This window comes from Ursus maritimus, unplaced genomic scaffold (assembly GCF_017311325.1).
Source record: "Ursus maritimus isolate PB19 unplaced genomic scaffold, ASM1731132v1 scaffold_13, whole genome shotgun sequence".
Lineage (NCBI taxonomy): Eukaryota > Metazoa > Chordata > Mammalia > Carnivora > Ursidae > Ursus > Ursus maritimus.
In genome coordinates, this window is record NW_024423675.1 from 18,207,859 (window position 1) to 18,224,846 (window position 16,988).

The following is a 16,988-nucleotide window of genomic DNA, read 5'->3' on the forward strand; positions in this document are numbered from 1 at the left end:
TAATACCATTCAATGAATGTTGGAACTGGAATCAAACCCAAATGTGTCTGACGTCAGAGCCAGAGTTATAACAAGAGGTAACATTTCTGTTTTATCTTAATTCCTTGGGTTTTTTTTTTTAAGATTTTATTTATTTATTTGACAGAGAGACAGCCAGCGAGAGAGGGAACACAAGCAGGGGGAGTGGGAGAGGAAGAAGCAAGCTCCCAGCAGAGAAGCCTGATATGGGGCTCGATCCCAGAACGCTGGGATCACACCCTGAGCCGAAGGCAGACGCTTAACGACTGCGCCACCCAGGCGCCCCTTAATTTCTTGTTTTACATCTACATTTCCACGATTGCAAGATAGCAGAGAGAAACAAAAACCATCCCAACAAGAATGTTGTGTGGGTTTTTTTTTAAAGATTTTATTTATTTATTTGAGAGAGAGAGAGCACGAGCGGAAGGGAAAGGTGAGGGAGAGAGAGAAACAGTCTCCCCACTGAGCAGGGAGTTCGGGGTGGGGGGTTCAATCCCAGGGCCCTGGGATCATGACCCCAGGCGCCCTGTGTGGGTTAATAACCACTAGACTTATTTTTTACTATCTGGCTGGCCAAGCAGCTGCCAAAACAGGTACTACCAGAATTAATATTCAACCAACTCCAGTTTCTGTCTTTTCTCAGAGGTGAACGACTTTGGAGTAATGATGGTAATTTTTCTTCGCTTTTTTTTTTTTTTAATCTCTCCCCAACAATGCCACATCGTAAGAAAGAAAAATTGGCAATTGCTGAGTATTTGGTATGGGCTGGGTCAGCACACAGACTGCCACTCAGTCCCTCCCATACCTCATCAAAGAGCGTTAATCAATCATACTACTCTTCCCTAGAAAGACCGAATAGCATCTCAGGATCCCTCTCAACGCCATGCTTCAGACCAGTACTAGCCATCAACTGGAGGTGTCACTCGGTGACACCTATCATGGAGCCCGTTATGGGAGCGTTTACTACCCAAGTTCCAATTAGAAGTTACACAAGAAAAGCAAAAGTCATCATAATACAAAAATGTTCACTAAAAGAACTGACCACTCTTCTATTTTATACCTCCTCAGCCATCCCTCTCCTTTTCACAGTAGCCAGTTCCCCCAAGGTAGGAAGGCTACGTTCTTTGCCGACTGTTTTGTAAGGGATATGTGCAAAAAAATGCAAAGAGATGGCAAATGTTGGGAAATACTAACTTTCTGTGAAGCAGGAGAAGGTGTTATTGGCAAGCTCCTCAAATCAGACACGTGAAACCATATTAACAAATGAGAATCTGGGAAAACTACACCAGCTAACAACAGAAGAAGAGAAAAATCGGAGGGTGATGACAGGATAGGGGCTTCAAAAGAGATCATTTAAATATCAAAGGACGGAGCTGAAACTCATGGGAAAACTGATAAAGCCTTGGAATATTTTTGCAAAAAAAAAAAGACCTTCTTTATGCAGGTACTGTGAAAACCAAACATAAAGTGTTGTGCCATACCCCTGCACAAGTTTGTCAGGAAACAATTACGCCAAGAGAAAGAATCAGCACCCCAACAGTCAACCTTGAATTCATGTTAATTATTTTTGCAGGTAATTCTAGACAAAATGAATCAGATCCAGTCTCACCGCTCGTATTAAATTTGGAATTTAATATGGAGTTTGGAATTAATGGGGGGGATTTTGTTGTTGTTGTTTTGTTTAAGGAGAAAAGAAACTCTTAGTCCAAACTTTCTTACGAATGAACTAAGGTCACAGAGCAACCAAGACATGGTCCCAAGGACCCTGAGGATAGGCCAATTTCACTTTTTCTCAGTCATGTTCCTGACCTGACCCTAAATTTCTCAGTTTCGCAGATGTGATCATGGAAGTGGTGAGACTGGGTCTGATTCATTTTCTCCAGAATTACCTGCAAATAAAACCTCATCAGGATTTCAAAGACACATGTCCCATCTCCTGCCCCATCACATTTTTTTAACCTGTCATATCTCCCAAGAGATAAGGTGTTTCTGGATGGCTCTTTCCAAAATTGGGTAGGGCAAGGAAGTGAAACTCAAACACAACTTCTAGGTGAGGGCTTCTGGGCATATTTCTGAAGGGTTAAGACCGTGGACACGGAGTCAGACAGAAGAGAATGCGGCTCCGCAGAACATGCTAGTTGTGTGACCATGGGCATGAACCAGCGTCTCGAAGATGATCTTATCTGCAAAGCGCAGAGAACAACAGGCACCTCTCCGCGTGCTTGCGAGGTCCAAGTCAGGGAATGTCTGTAAAGCACCGAGAGTAAGAAAGACTCCTAGCCCGCCGCTCTCGGGTCTCATTCCTCCAAGGCTTGGTCCAGAGCATTAGGGGTGCCGCCTCCTTCCCTACTCTACGGCTGTGGACTTGAGGCCGAACTGCAATGCTGAAGCCAGGGAAGAAGCGAGCAGCAGCAGGAGCGTGCCCGGGCTCCCACTGACCCCACTGCTACCTAAGAGATGCTGTGACAGGCAGTGGCTGAGCCCTTTATCAACCGTGCAGGATGCTTTTCCTGGGCTCGGCCACTGTCTAGGCTATGGAGCAGAATCTCTCAAAAGTCTTCGGCCCCAAATCCCATCTCCAAATGGCCTCTGCTCTAGAGCCAACCCCCACAGATTTTGTCAGCAAGGTCTTGAGGAGAAGGCGGGCGCTGGGCTCCCAGGCCAGGTGGTCACATGCCTGCCTCTAACGCCAGGAAATAATGCACCTGGGAGAAGCCACATTCCAAAGCCACGGTGCATGGTTACACACAAGCCCTGTAGCCAAAGGAGGAGGCAGGTGAGGGGGCCGAGAGTGCCCACCGTTCTTTGTCACCAGCCAAGAGTGAGGGGTGACACCAGGCTGCAGCATTTCACGGGGACACCAGCCTGGTCCTGGTGTCGAGAGCCCTGCTGTGTGTGCTTGGTGTTTGCACCATCTATCCGTGTCTGTTCCATTCTTCATAACAGTGGTTCTCAAAGTGTGGCCCAGGGACCCCTGGGGGTGGGCTTCATGAAGTCAGAGCTACTTTTATAAGAATACTAAAATGTTATTTATTCTTTTCACTCTTAATCTCTCAGCTGCTGTACAGAGGAGTTTTTCAGAGTTTTTACATGATTCTCTGATGTCCTCCGTGCTCTGATGATGGAATGTGTTTATTTTCTCATGTTTTCAAAAATTTCTCAGCTTCAGTTTTTAATATGGTAAACATCAATGAAGGGAACCTAAATACACGAAAACTCATGGGCATCAGCAATAACTTTTAAGAGCATAACATCCGGGTCCCAGGTACAAACAAGCAGACGATGAAAAGCCGGTCTCCCCTTTCTACCCTGTTTCCCGGTCCCCATGGTCCTCTCCCTAGAGGCAGGCACGTCATCCCCTTCCTGGGATCTCTTCCCCAGTTGGTCAAAGCACATACAAACATGCACGTGTCCCTGTGATCACCACACGGACAGCAGGGCGCTGTATACCTGCGCTCACCTGTCTGGCGAGGGCGTCCCATCCACGCAGGCCCATACCACAATCTTCTCAACCCGGCCCTCGTTGAAGGACACCTGGCTTGTCCCTTCCATCTTCTGCAACTTGCAATGTTGCAATGACTGTGCGATGCCAGCATCCTCTCGCCTGTGGGGCAGTCTCTATACCCCACACGGCAACATTTACTTAGCCAACCTGCTATTGACAAGGATTTAGGTGATTTTGTGTCACAAACAGGGCTGTAATGAACATCCTTTTATATACATCTGTTAGCATAACGTCTTACAAAGAAATTGCTAGGTCAAAATGTATTTGAATTTTAGATTTTCATCGATAGTGTCAATTTTCACTCCAAAAAGCTGCACCAGCTGACATGTCTCCCAACTGTCTCTGAGCGCCTCTTTCCCTGCGGCCTCCCGTATGTTGTTTATTACAAAAAATTTCTGATCTGTGACAATCTAATAGGTAAAAAATATTATCTTGCTGTTGTTTTAGATAGCATTCATTTAATTATTCCTGGGCTCGGCCATTTTTCTTTGTTTATAAATCATTTGGATTTCTTCCGTCTGCTGCTAGCTGTCCTTCGCTCATTTTTTCTATCGAGTTGCAGATCCTTTTCTTACTGAGTTGTGAAGCTTTTTAAGAAGACATTCAGTAAATCAGCCCTTCACCTCTGATATATATGTCTCCAATATTTTTCTAAGTCTTATTTGTATTTTGAATTTCTTTATGGTAATTCTCTGCTCTGCAGAAATTTAAACTATTTACGTAGTCAAACTTACTAGCCTTTTCTTTTATGGCTTCCAGGTTTTGTGTCTCAGCCTCAGAAATTCTGGCCCCAGTGTGAGATTATTAAATTTTAAAATTCTTTCGTGTTTAAAAAAAAAATTCTTTCATGTTTATTTCCAACACTCTTACCATTTCACTTTCTCACACCCAACTTTGTGATCCATCTGGAATGTATTTTGGTATAAGGCCTAAGAAAGCAGCAACGCATTTCTTTTTAACAGAATGGTTAGTTATTCAACCAGAGACCATTTATTGAATAAGCCCTCTCTCCGTACTGACTTGAAGCAAGTTTTGAAAGGAGCTGCTATATTCCCAAACAGCATCAACATGGGGCCTAGAACTCGAGAAGCAGCACCTGCTACAGCAGGGGGCATGGCTCTGGACAGGAAGCCGCCCTCCTGAGCAGGGGACGTTCATGTTTAGCACTCTTTCTTCTGAAAAAGGAGTGCCCCTGGGCACCCAGTGCCTTCCTTACGGGGTGGGACTGCTCACCACCATGCTCAGGGGCTCCAGGCGCTCTAGGGCAGCTTGAAATAAAACTCTTTACGAAAACATCATTTCAAAAATGAGCACAGTGAATGATGCAGAAATAGCAATATATACAACCTTATTAACAATTTTGAAACAAAAACTTAGAATCTAGGGGGGTTGTAAGCAGAGGGGCTGCCAGATATACTCAAAGGTGCCCTGGGTGGAGAGCTAGAGACCTGGCCTCTTTTTCCAGCTATGGGGTGGTTGGAAGCCTTCTCCCCTCCTCTGTGCCTTCCCCTTTCTCATTTATAAAATATGGAAATTATGCTAGAAAAACCTAAGTTTCCTTCAACAGTAGCACTTAAGATTGCAGAACTCCCTTGGAGCCCCTTTGCAAGGGTTTTTTCTTCTTTTCTTTTCTTTTTTTTCCTTTTTCTTTTTTAGCAACCTCTACACCCAACATGGGACTTGAACTCACAACCTTGAGATCAAGAGTCACTTGCTCCACCAAGTGAGCCAGCCAGGCATTCCCCCCACCCCCAAGGTTTTTTCCTGTGCGATTCCCCTGAGCCCACATGCATGCCCAAGGATTCCTTGACTTCACTTTGCCCTGGAGGCCACAGATCACAATTCAAGGATGAAGTTTCTCCTTTTTGTTGTTATTATTCAAAAGCCTTTTCAAAAATTTCTCATGAAATGAGCAGTCTTCCACCTTCCTGGTGGGAAAGAAACAATAAATTAGGCTGACCACTCCAACCTTACCAATCTTCTCTTTTTAGCCAAAAAGCTAGACCCGAGAGACTCAAGCATGCGTGGTCCCCAGAGATCATTTGATCCTTGGGAAAAAGGAAATGCTAGGTCCGTCTTAGCAAGGAAAAGAGGTCACTCCTGGGAGACGTTCGATGCAAGCTGCATGACCCAGCAAAGGTTTCAGAATGTAGAAAATTCAGGTTACAGTTGTTTCCATCCTGAAGCAACCAAATCAGGAAGTTCTCAAAGCAATCATTTCACAAGAAGTTTTGGAGATTTAGAGTGTGAGAAAGATCGCTGCATTTTTTTTTTTAAATACTTAGGATTGTTTTCTAGATGTCCAGAAATACACATTTAACACACAAGGCAGGCTGAAATCAGAAGCCTGGAGCCTTTCTTCCATGAGCCTCGCTAAGAGCTTATTTCCACAGTGGGCTGCACAGACACAGATGGGATTGAAGAGGAGGGGTGGACAGCGTTAAATACTATGAATTCTGATGTTGTGAGCTTCAGAGCAAGCGAAGATTCTCCTTAGACATAGTCTCTAAGACTTTACTTTTTTTTTAAATTGAGGTATCATTGGTATACAACCTTAGTAGGACTTTACATTCTTAGATAGGATAGACAAGTAAAAGAAAACAAAATGAAAAGAATCAAGGTACGCCTACAGGCCTTGGTCTTAATAGCCTGATGGCATATTCTGGTTGCCCAAGAAGCTTCCGGTTTCCATGTTTGTGGACATAACAATTCAGCACTCAGAGGCTTGATTGCTATTCACTCATATTGCACAGAAAAAAAGGCCTGGAAGAATTCATTTCAAAGGCCAACAGTGTTTCCCTCAGGGGAGGAGTTGGGGTGAGGGGAGACAACAGTGAACGGAAACTTTCATTTTTTACTTTACTTTACTTTACTTCAGGTGTCTTGCTTTTATAATAGATATTTATTCCCTTTAATGTTTCAAAAAACATTGTTAAAGAGCTCATTGAGTCATGTGCCTCCATGAAGGCAACAGGTTGAGGGACGCCACATTGGTGAGGAGGGTTTGGCCGGTTCGCTAAGCTTCTGGTGTCTGAAGCCACCCCCTGTGCACCAGCTCTTCTCTCCTCTTCCACAGAGATGACTCATGAATGGAGCTCCTTTGCCCACTCGCCCTTGGGGCTGAAGTGGGAGTGGGAGGCCGGAAGGGCAAGTGTGGAAGGCGGGCCTTCCGGGGGTGAGAGAGCCAACCAGGTCAGCGAGGTCAGAGCTGGAGACATCGTGCCCTTGCTGGGATTCTCCACTTCTGTCTTAGACCAGACTCTGCAACGTGAAGCACTTTGAAGGCAGAAAACCATACCTTGTAGAATGAGGCAGGTCCTGAGCACCCCGACCTGCCAGGTGGGCCCTGGGAGCTGGCTCCGGGCTAGTGAGAAGCCGCGGGGCTGGGAGGAGAGCTGGACGAACAGGAGGGCTGCCCCGGCCAGGGGCCCAAGCAGCTCAAGGCGCAGCAGATCTCTGGCTAAGAAAGAGAAATCATGAGGTTTCTCCAAGGGCCCTTGCCCAGAGCACTGAGAGGGACTCAGGGTGAAGAGAACCAGACAAATCTGACTCCAGTGACCGGGAGACTGAGCAGTATTCTCAGGAGCCCGCTGCTGCTTGGCTAATGGGTATTGGGTTGTTGTTTTGTTTTGCTTTTCAGTTCATTAAAACTCTTTTCAAAACTCTGGGTTAAAGTGTGTTGTTCATGAAATTTTTCACTTCCTGGGAGGATGGGGGTGGTAGAGGGGAGAGGGATTTATGTGCTTTAAGTCCTATAGAAATAACCAGTGCCTTTCTCCCCTCCCCCCAAATAAGAGGGACATCCTCTTTGGACATTTTGAGGGCATACATTTTGCACATACAAACACACAAAGAATTCTCTGAGGTAGACTTTCCAGCGTTTTCTGCTGCCTTGACAACCCTGCTGCCCGCCCAAGTCCGTCTCAGATTTCTTTCTGCTGGTTCCACCAGCTTCAGCCTCAAATCTCATCTTCAAATCCCGAGACTGGCTATTTTAGATAGCTCTGGAACTTGATACTCAAACCCTCAGTGCCATTTTGAAACTTGAATCTGAGGTCATCACACTTCTACTTCAACCATCAGCTCTGAAACAAAGACCCTAGAGCAGTGAGCCTGTGGCTGTTGATGTCATCAGGGCCATCAGCTTGATGACTGACCATCCTTCTACGTGGGTTTAGGTGGCCTGTGGATTTTTAGATGGTCTCTGATCTAGATTCATGGAGTCCTTCCATAACAGACCTACCTCTGACTTCTGCTGCTTACAGGAGAAAAGCAAAAGTCGAGCTCATGTTTTATGCCCCACATCACCCCCTTGGAACTCGGACGAGTCTGCAGGATCCTGAGTACCAACAGCCCGACCAGACAGCCTACCCAACCCTAGGGATGAGGGGAGGGACTTAACCTTGGGGAAAGACCGAATAGTTGCTACTTAGACCTGTCCCATTCTACCAAGTTCCTAGTCCCAGGTCTGCTTGTCTCAATCTGCCACACCCCATAGGAGCAACAAATGAACCGTAAGCAGACTTGAAAATTCATTTAAAAACATCAGAATCAGCAACAGCTTCAGTTGCCCGAACCAGCATCACTGTAGCATCTTATCCTGGACAAAGAGATGATATTTACTTACTTGCTTACTTACTTACTTAAACTTATCTATTTATTGCAACTCTCTCAGGAAAGTTGAGTTGATTAAAAAATAAAAGTTACCAGATGGTAGAGAACTTAGATCTGTGCTTTGAGGCTGAGGTAATAAGCCTTTTGAACAAACTGCGAAATAAAAGACAAGGGGAAAATTCAAGGGGACTTTGGCACAGATTCTTTCTTATCCTTTCATGATATGGTTTTCACATCAGATATTTAACAGCCCATCAATCTGATTATGGTACAATTAGTCCCAGTTCCAAACCTGATTAGCCACTCTGGTCTTGTTTCTTATAAAGATTAATTTTAGATTTTTCTCAATTAGGATGAAATGTCAACCAAAATGTAGTACATGAAAAGTATTATTAATATTATCATAATAACAACGTATGCTCCCTCCACTCTACAGCACAGAACACATTTGCCCACAGTGAGTAGTGGAAACCCTTCTCTTCCCAACTTTAAAGAAAAGCACAAGATGCTGGAAGTGAATATGAATGGAATATTCTGCCGAGAGCTTTTTGCAAATGCTGCCCTAATTCATGCAAAACCAAATTTATCTCCGTTGGATGAAGTTTAACTGGTTCAGGCCCACACAGTTGACAAAGATGATGTATTAAACTCCTGTAAGAAACGGTAACTTTGGAAACATCCATTGGATTCCACGCTCTTCTATTTGCACAGCCAAATGCCCTTCATGAATTAACAATGAGATTTGACAGAACTGATTTTCCTTGGGAATTCTATGAGATAGTCTATTTTTAACCAGAAGCTTAAGAAGTGTGATGAAATCACTGCTTTACAGTAAGTCTGCATAAGACCTCAGGAAAAGTTCTCATCAAGGGAACCAATGAAATTGCAAAGATGAGGAGCGGATCGAGGAAATCATGGCGAAACTTCTTGACAGACAATAGTTGCTGTTATTCCTCTTTGCCGTGGAAGTCTGTGTCTGACGGATGGCTTCAGAAAAGAAAAGAAATAAGAAACACAGCTTCTACGTGATCAGCCAGAGACTAGAGAAAATCCCGTCACTGGCACTGAAGCTAACCTTAGCATTTATATTCTGAACCAGTTCTAGAAGTGAAATCTCAAAGGCAAAGCCTGCGGTTTTATCTGATGGAAAAATGAATTAGAAACATCTTCAATTTACATTTTTGGAAAATGAAGAAAAGCATCAAGAAAAAGATTAAAACCATGCTTTATCCAACAATCCAGGAGCCCAGAAGTAGTAACTGCTAATATTTCTAATATTTCAGGTGTTTAACCAGTATTTCTGAGAAAGAGAACTAGAACCGTGCACACGTGCATGTGTGTGTGTCTGTGTGTGTAATCTTCTTTAATCAATCTTGAGATCTACCAGATACACATGCACAATTAAAGGGCTCTCCCTACAAGGCGCACTGGAAGAGGCTGTTCCTTCTCTCTAACACTGATGGATGCCAGTAACCATCACAACGGTGCAGGTGTAAAAATGGCCTCTACTTTTCTCTTCACCGCACAAAGCCCAATAAGATGAAGTGATTGCAAGAGTTCGTGTCCAGAGGTGGAAATTCAAGGTGCATGGAGCCCATCATCTCACAATAGAGAATCATCAGGTTTGCCATGTTCAATTCAGCAAATCCTACCTTTAAAAGAGAATGACAAGGTCTAGCCCTAGAAGGATGTCAAGGGTTCAGGAGCCTCTGCGGTTGGTGCAAGAGGAAATGACCACACCCAGGAAAGCCTTCCTGTCTTGACCACGAGTTTCAGCACCACGAATGGGAGAGAAAGGAGAACCAGACTGACCACCGCTCACCAGGCACCAAGCCCTACGGGAGAGAGAGAAAGAGAGAGAAAGAAAGAGAGAGAGAGAAAGAGGAAAGAAAGAAAGAAAGAAAGAAAGAAAGAAAGAAAAAGGGAAGGGAAGGGAAGGGAAGGGAAGGGAAGGGAAGGGAAGGGAAGGGAAGGGAAGGGAAGGGAAGGAAGGAAAGGAAGGAAAGGAAGGAAGAATATGTCAGGTACCGATAACAAGGAGTAAGCATAAGGGGACAGAGAGTGGCAGGGGTGGTGTCGTACAGTGTTTTCTGTGGCTGCCGTAACAAGTTATCACAAACTTGAGGGCTTAAAATAACAGAAACTTATTCTCTCAGTCTGGAGGCAAGAGTCCAAACTCGACATGATCAGAGGGCCTCCCTTCCTCCAGCAATGGTCGGGGACATTCCCTTGCTTGCTCTTCAGCTCCTGGTGGCTGCCAGCATTCCGTGTGGCTGCATCATGTCAACATCTGCCTACGTCTGCACGTGACCTCCTCTCCTGTCCGTCCGGACTTGCCCTCTTTCTCTCATAAGGACACTTGTCATTCGATTTGGGGCCCACTCAAATAATCCAGGATGATAGCCTCATTTCAAAATCCTTCATTTCATTACATCTGCAAGGACCCATTTTCCAAATAAGGTCCCATTCACAGGCTCTGGGGATTGGAACGAAGGCACATCCTTTCAAGAGGCCACTATTCAACCCACCACGGGTTGCTGTACCATTTCTCGTAATGTGGTCAGGAAAGTCGAGCAGTCCCTATTGCAAGGACATGGGAGCGGAGCCCTGAATACAGCGAGGAGCACATGGAGAGACCTGGGCAAGGGACCAGAGGGAGGAACAAGTCCAGGGGCCCTGAGATGAGAGTGTGCTCAGCGTGTCTGGGTCACAGTGAAGAGGCTGTGCGGTTGGAGCAGCACGAACCTGGGGAGAGTGACGTGAGAAGAAATAAATTGTAGCGAACGACCTGCGGCCCGTATGATGGCATAACATCTGATGGTTTTAAGCTGTCTCCCTTGTGTGGCCCGCAAGAGGCCGACAAATCTAACACTTGGGTGACATGACACATGCAAGGACGACACACTGCCAAGTGTCTCCAAATAGTTCAAGACCTCTGGCCTACCAGCCATACCCGGCTAGTTTATACATTGACACCTCGGCAAGAATTTCCCTGACCCCATCCCTGTCTGGGCTAGACAACCTCCTTTTGTGCTTCCCTGGAACCCCGTGCACGGCTGTCCCGCACTCGTCACGATGGGCTGTGATGGGTCACCACCAACTCCATTAGGCTGGACTATCACCCAGTCCAATCTGCACACTTCTTGAGGGCAGGAAACAATTCACCTCCATATTGCCTACACCAGCACAGTGTCTGGCCTGGACCCCGCACGCAATGAACGCCCGCACGTCAAAGGACTGGCAGAAGGAGCCGGGAGTGAGGATCTCAAGTCTGCACTCTTGGAATGCCCGCAATCACAGCTCCAAGGAACCTTTAAGCCCTGGAGGGTTTATGTTAAACTGGGAGTAAAAGAACTAAGAATACATTTATCTTCAAACCTAGAGATAGTAAAATAAGAGGCAGAGCTTTGCTTCCTATTATCACAATTAGGGCATCAGGAAGCAGCCACCTTGTTTCTGGTTTCAATTTGCCAAGAACTGTGTGACCTCAGGCAAATGACTTCACTTCTCTGGGCTATGGGGCTTCCCCAGAGAGAAGAGGAGGCTGGACCCAATGGAACATAAGGCCCTTTCTCACTCTAAGAGCTCCAGGCCTCACGTGAAGTTCCTAAACGTACACCAGCATTGCAATGACTCGTTTCAATTCCAAACTCACTCTTGTCAGTGTTCTCAGCCAGCCGTTGCCAACAATCCAGGCCCTTTCTGGCCAAACCACCGGAGTCTGAGAACTTCTTTCTCCGTGATTCTCACTGCCTCGTCCTCTTATTTGGTTCTACTTAAAGCCTATTTCCCAAACTTTTCTGCTGAAATACCCCCAAAAGCAGAAGAGAGTAAATGACTTATTATTATGGGAAAGCCTGGGAGCAGTCCTAGGGGCTGCTTTCCAGAGGCTAAGAAAGTATTTAACTTTTTTTTTAATTTTTAATGTTTTTTTTAGAAATTTGTTTTTAGGGGTGTCTGCGTGGCTCAGTTGGTTAAGCAGCTGACTTTGACTCAGATCATGATCTCAGGGTCCTGGGACTGAGTCCCTCATCGCATCCGGCTCCCTGCGCAGCCTCTCTCCCTCTGCCCCGCCCTCCGATCCTCCCTGCTGCTCATTCTCTCTCTCTCTCTGTCTCTCTCTCAAATAAATGAATAAAAATCTTTACTAAAAAAAAAAAAGAAATTTATTTTTAAAATCTGTGTGGAATATCTAAAATTCATATGAATTTTGTCCTCTACAATGTATCTGCTTGTTTAAAAAAATAATGTTTTTTTTCCCCAGCAACTTTGAGGGATATCACTGCTCAGTGTTTATCCTGGGTCAGAGGTTCTAGGTAGCCCAGCACCCTGGAGTCCCCGGAGAGGCATTCCCTGGTATGAGGAGTGAACTGGAACGATGTCTTTCCTGACAGAAATAATGCCAGAGAAGCATCTACAGGCACAAAAGGCTGGTAGGACCAACAAGCCCTGATTTGTCCTCTCTTCCCTCGCCTTCCTGAGACCCAGTGCTCCCATTCCTTATTGCTCTGGTAAGCTGAAACCGGGCGGGGTGGGGGGGGTGGGGGGGCTTTGGCAAAGCTTGACTGAACATTAGAGAGAGCAAAAGGGCAATAAACACAGAGAACAAGAAGTTCAGACTGGCTTGGGATGTGCTGGGCCCACCTGTCCGTGGCCGGCTCCTTCCCAGGCCTTGGTCTGGTCTGGTCTCAGCGGTGATCCACGGTCAGCCTCAGTTAGACCTCCTCCTCATCTTCCAGGTGGAAGCCAACCCATGAGCATCCAAGCAGGCCCGGCCTTGCAGCCTGGAGGCTGCATTCCTAGTTGCTCCTTGTTTCCCGGCTCCAGGCTCAGACAGGCCCTGGGCAAAACTGCGGCCCATCCAAGCTCCCCTGCAGGGACCTCGTCTCCTGGTGCTGCCCTGGCCCTCGCCCAAAGCCTGGGCACAGGACGGATCCAGAAGCCGGTTCGCACAGAGGTGAAAATGATTGGCAGCCTCAGCTTGAACCTCTCTCCTAAGTGGGGATCAAACCCCCCCCCCCAGACTACAGCAGTGCGTCTGGAAGCCTTGCAGAAAGGTGCCCCCCTGAGGAACACTCCGGGCCACCAAGTCCCAACCTTCGCCTGCTGTGCCATTATCTTCACAGTGTGTCTGCCACACCAGCCTGCCTGCAGAGGGGCTGCTTTCTGATCTGCAAAAATTCACCTTACAGGATGGGATGACCCCTTCCCTTATGGACTTTCAAGAATTGGGGAGCTTCTAGAGAAAGATACCTCCAGTGAGCACACACAACCTCCCACTGCAAAGATTCCCTCCCTCTTGCTGCAGAAAGCAGCCCTGTGGGCAGGCTGGGGTTCTGCCCCACTCTCCCCTGCAGCCCCAGGCCTTTGTGCCGGTCAGAGAACAACGGAGGCGTGGGGGGTGGTGTCAGGGAGCTTCCCCGGTAGCTCTGAAATCCTCCCACAGGGCCCCGGGTGTCTTGCTTGGTCACCTACAGCAGACCTTGTTCTAGGCAATCCCGGACCAACATTTGGACGACCCCTGGGTCTTCCCTCATTGTTGCGAAAACACCCACCTCAGAAATGAAGTCTCTTTTTGCCCAGCTGTTTTTAGTTCTGCCCTAAAATGAGCCTGCTTTTACTTCTTTCACTTCTCACAATGTTGGCAGAAAATGCTTTTCTTGTTTGCCTCTTATCTGAAGACTTTTATCCTCTCACTGTTCCCCTTACATTCTTTTCTTCCTAGAAACTTCTTATCTCTGGCCATCCCCCAATGCCTCCTCCAAGGGAAGAAGCCAAGTTTCCCCTCTGAGCATTTTACCAGAGTCTCAGGGTCACAGATGTGCCTCCTTGGGGAGGGGCTGCTCCTTCTGGTGTGGAGGCCTCAGGCTGTTCCCTGGGCAAAGGCGACAGGTTCTGGAGAAAGACTTGAGGCCCTAGGAAGTCTTTCTAGACAGTTCCCCCCACTGTTGCCATAGATATCACAAATAATTTCTTCAGCATTGATCTGCATAAGACTTAGTCAAATGCTATTTAGAATACCAAATACACATGTTAAAAATGGCAAAGAGTTGAGATAATTTAGAAATTTTTGTGACAATTTTGCCAACAATCTAGGACATAATTTATGACTACAGGTTGCGGTGAAAAGGTCCAGAATACACCGCTGTGGCATAAAAATTATTTTGAGCAGAATGCATTTGAGTTCTTGAAATCTCTTATCTGCCTAAAAGCAGAGCCTCCTCAAAGAATTCACAAAACATCAGTTATCTTAAATCCACTCCTTGGGACAGCTGGAGGCGAGAAGTCTGCACACCATACCGAAACAGACTTTGTCACAAAGCTGCCGTATCTCAGGGGAGCCTGAGGGCTCATTCATCGCTCCTGAAAGTCCCTTGTTTTCCTTTAAGTGACCTTCTCCCCCTCCCCTTCCCCTTTAAGACAATATATAAGCCCCAAATTTTAACTACCCCTTTGAGTCACATTTTTCTGTGAAGCCCTATATGTATGTTAATGCAAACGCATGATTACATTTTGTCTTGTCTCTGGGTGTGTTCAGTTTAATTCACAGACCTCTCAGAACACACCTAAGAGTTTAGAGGAAAAGTTTTTTCTTTTCTGGCAAGGGTCTCAGGTAGATTAAGAGGAGAGAAAATGCTAACACTTACCTACTGCAAGAATGTATAGTATTTTGCAAAGCGTAAGCAAGTGGAAAGTTGAAAGATTGCTTGGTATCTTTAAAATGTAAACTTTATACAGGTCATGCAAATCACTGTTTTTATACTGCCCTTCAAGCTATTTCTGATACGTTACATTTTACATAATACCCCCATTAAGCTTGACTTCTTGATTGGAAAACAGAACGAGAGAAAAAGGGTAGATTAAGGGATGAAGACTAGACACTGAAAATCCAGGATCTGCAAGGACTGTGCAGTGTGCATTCAGAGAAGCTGCAACCCTGTTACTTCCCACTGACAGATTATATCAAATTATTTTTAATCTGCTAATACACATGATATTCCTTTTGATAATTATATTAAGTTTTTAAAGATTTAAACTAGTTGTTACTAAAAATGTACAAAATAGACAACAAGCAAAATGAATGAACCAAACATTTGGCTGAATCTCAACAATTTAGTAAATGGTGACTGGAAAGCATACGTGCCTAACTTTTACGTAAACATTCCTCCCTTTTCATAAAATTTAAGACAACCACAATAAAAAAATTCAATCCTTAGGAATCCATTTGCTGTAAGAAAGAAAGCAGGAGAATGATGAATTCAGGCGGAAGGTGATCGTGACAGGAGAGGTGGCCAGGGGATGACATGGGACTGAGGAAACCATACGGTTAAATGGAAATCATTAGAAAGGTCTTAGCTTTTGTTCAGGATGGTGGCTTCCACAGACACTTACTGCAGTATTTGATATGACTAAAGAACCAAGGAAATAAATAAAAGGGAAAAAAGAAATTGAAAAGTTCAGAAATGTATAAATATATAAAACATATCAGATCCTTAGTTTAATGGCCCCAAAAGTGTCCATTGTGTCGGTTGCTTGTATACCCTTCCAAAATTGGTCATCTTCGTGTTTGAAAGCATATTCTAATTCCCCATTTAGAAACAACAAAGAGGGACGGCTGGGTGGCTCCAGTTGATTAAATGTCTGCCTTCGGCTCAGGTCCTGATCCCAGGGTCCTGGGATCAAGTCCCACGTCGGGTTCCCTGCTCAGCAAGGGAATCCGCTTCTCCCTCTTCTTCTGCCCCTCCCCCCACCCGCTCGTTCTCTCTCCCTCTCTCCCTCTCTCAAATAAATAAAATCTTAAAAAAAAAAAAAGAAGAAGAAGAAGAAGAAGAAGAAAAAGAAGAAGCAGCAACAAGAACGGGCAAGCACACTCTCAGAGAAAACAAGGGAGGCTCTGAGTCAAGGTGCTGGTGTTGACAGTGATACAAGAAGAGCCTCTTGAGTAACTTGCACTAGAAACAGTACAGTAAAGTCTTTGAAAAGCAGAGTAAAGTCTTAAGCAAAAGGTCTGAAAACTATTAGTAATGGAAACCCACAGCTTCCTCCTAGCTCGACCCAGCCTGCTCTCCCCGCAGAGCTGCTGAATAGACAAGTCTTGAAACCCTTTCTCTCTGCCCTGAGCTCCTCAGCTTAGACCAGAGCAATCAGACAGGCTGGTGAGCACAGAGGGCTCTGAACAAATTCTCATCTACCTCTCCACCCTCTAGAAAACCACAGAACTCTCAAGGGCCGGAATCCAGCAGAAGAGAGACTGGAGTTTCTTTTTTTTTGTAAGAGAAATGGATATAAAAACGTTGTCGGTCTAGATCCCAAATGGGAAGAAGAATTTGTTAATGTCTTATTCCCAGTCTCTTCCTAGGACAAAGATGGCACTTAGATCTTCCCAATGGAGACTGCAGCTCTCAATCTCCAAGCAAGCGACCCCCTTACCTCCTCCAAAGAGAAGATGCGCCCGCCTCTTCCCCAAACAGTCCACTTCCTCAATGTCACCCTAAGGAAGTTACAAATCTCACAACCCAACTTGACCTGCATGTGCAGAAAGTAGGCAGGAAACAGAGGTAAAAGAGGAAATTACACACCTTGCAGTTGCACTGAGGGACTTAGATCTCATTGCCTCATTTAGGCTGCTGGAATTCCGCACCGCCCCCACTGCCCCTCTCCACCAACTGAGTTGCCACCGTTTCTTCAAGGAGCAGTTTGATTTAGTTAACATTTTGCCTCACATTTGAACCAACCAGTAGTGTGCTGGTAAATGTTTAGCAGATGGTTCTATGGGACAAAAGAATCTGTAACATTTGTGCATTTCCGTGGTGTAAATACTCCCACTATGTCAAGCTACCAAGATGATGTC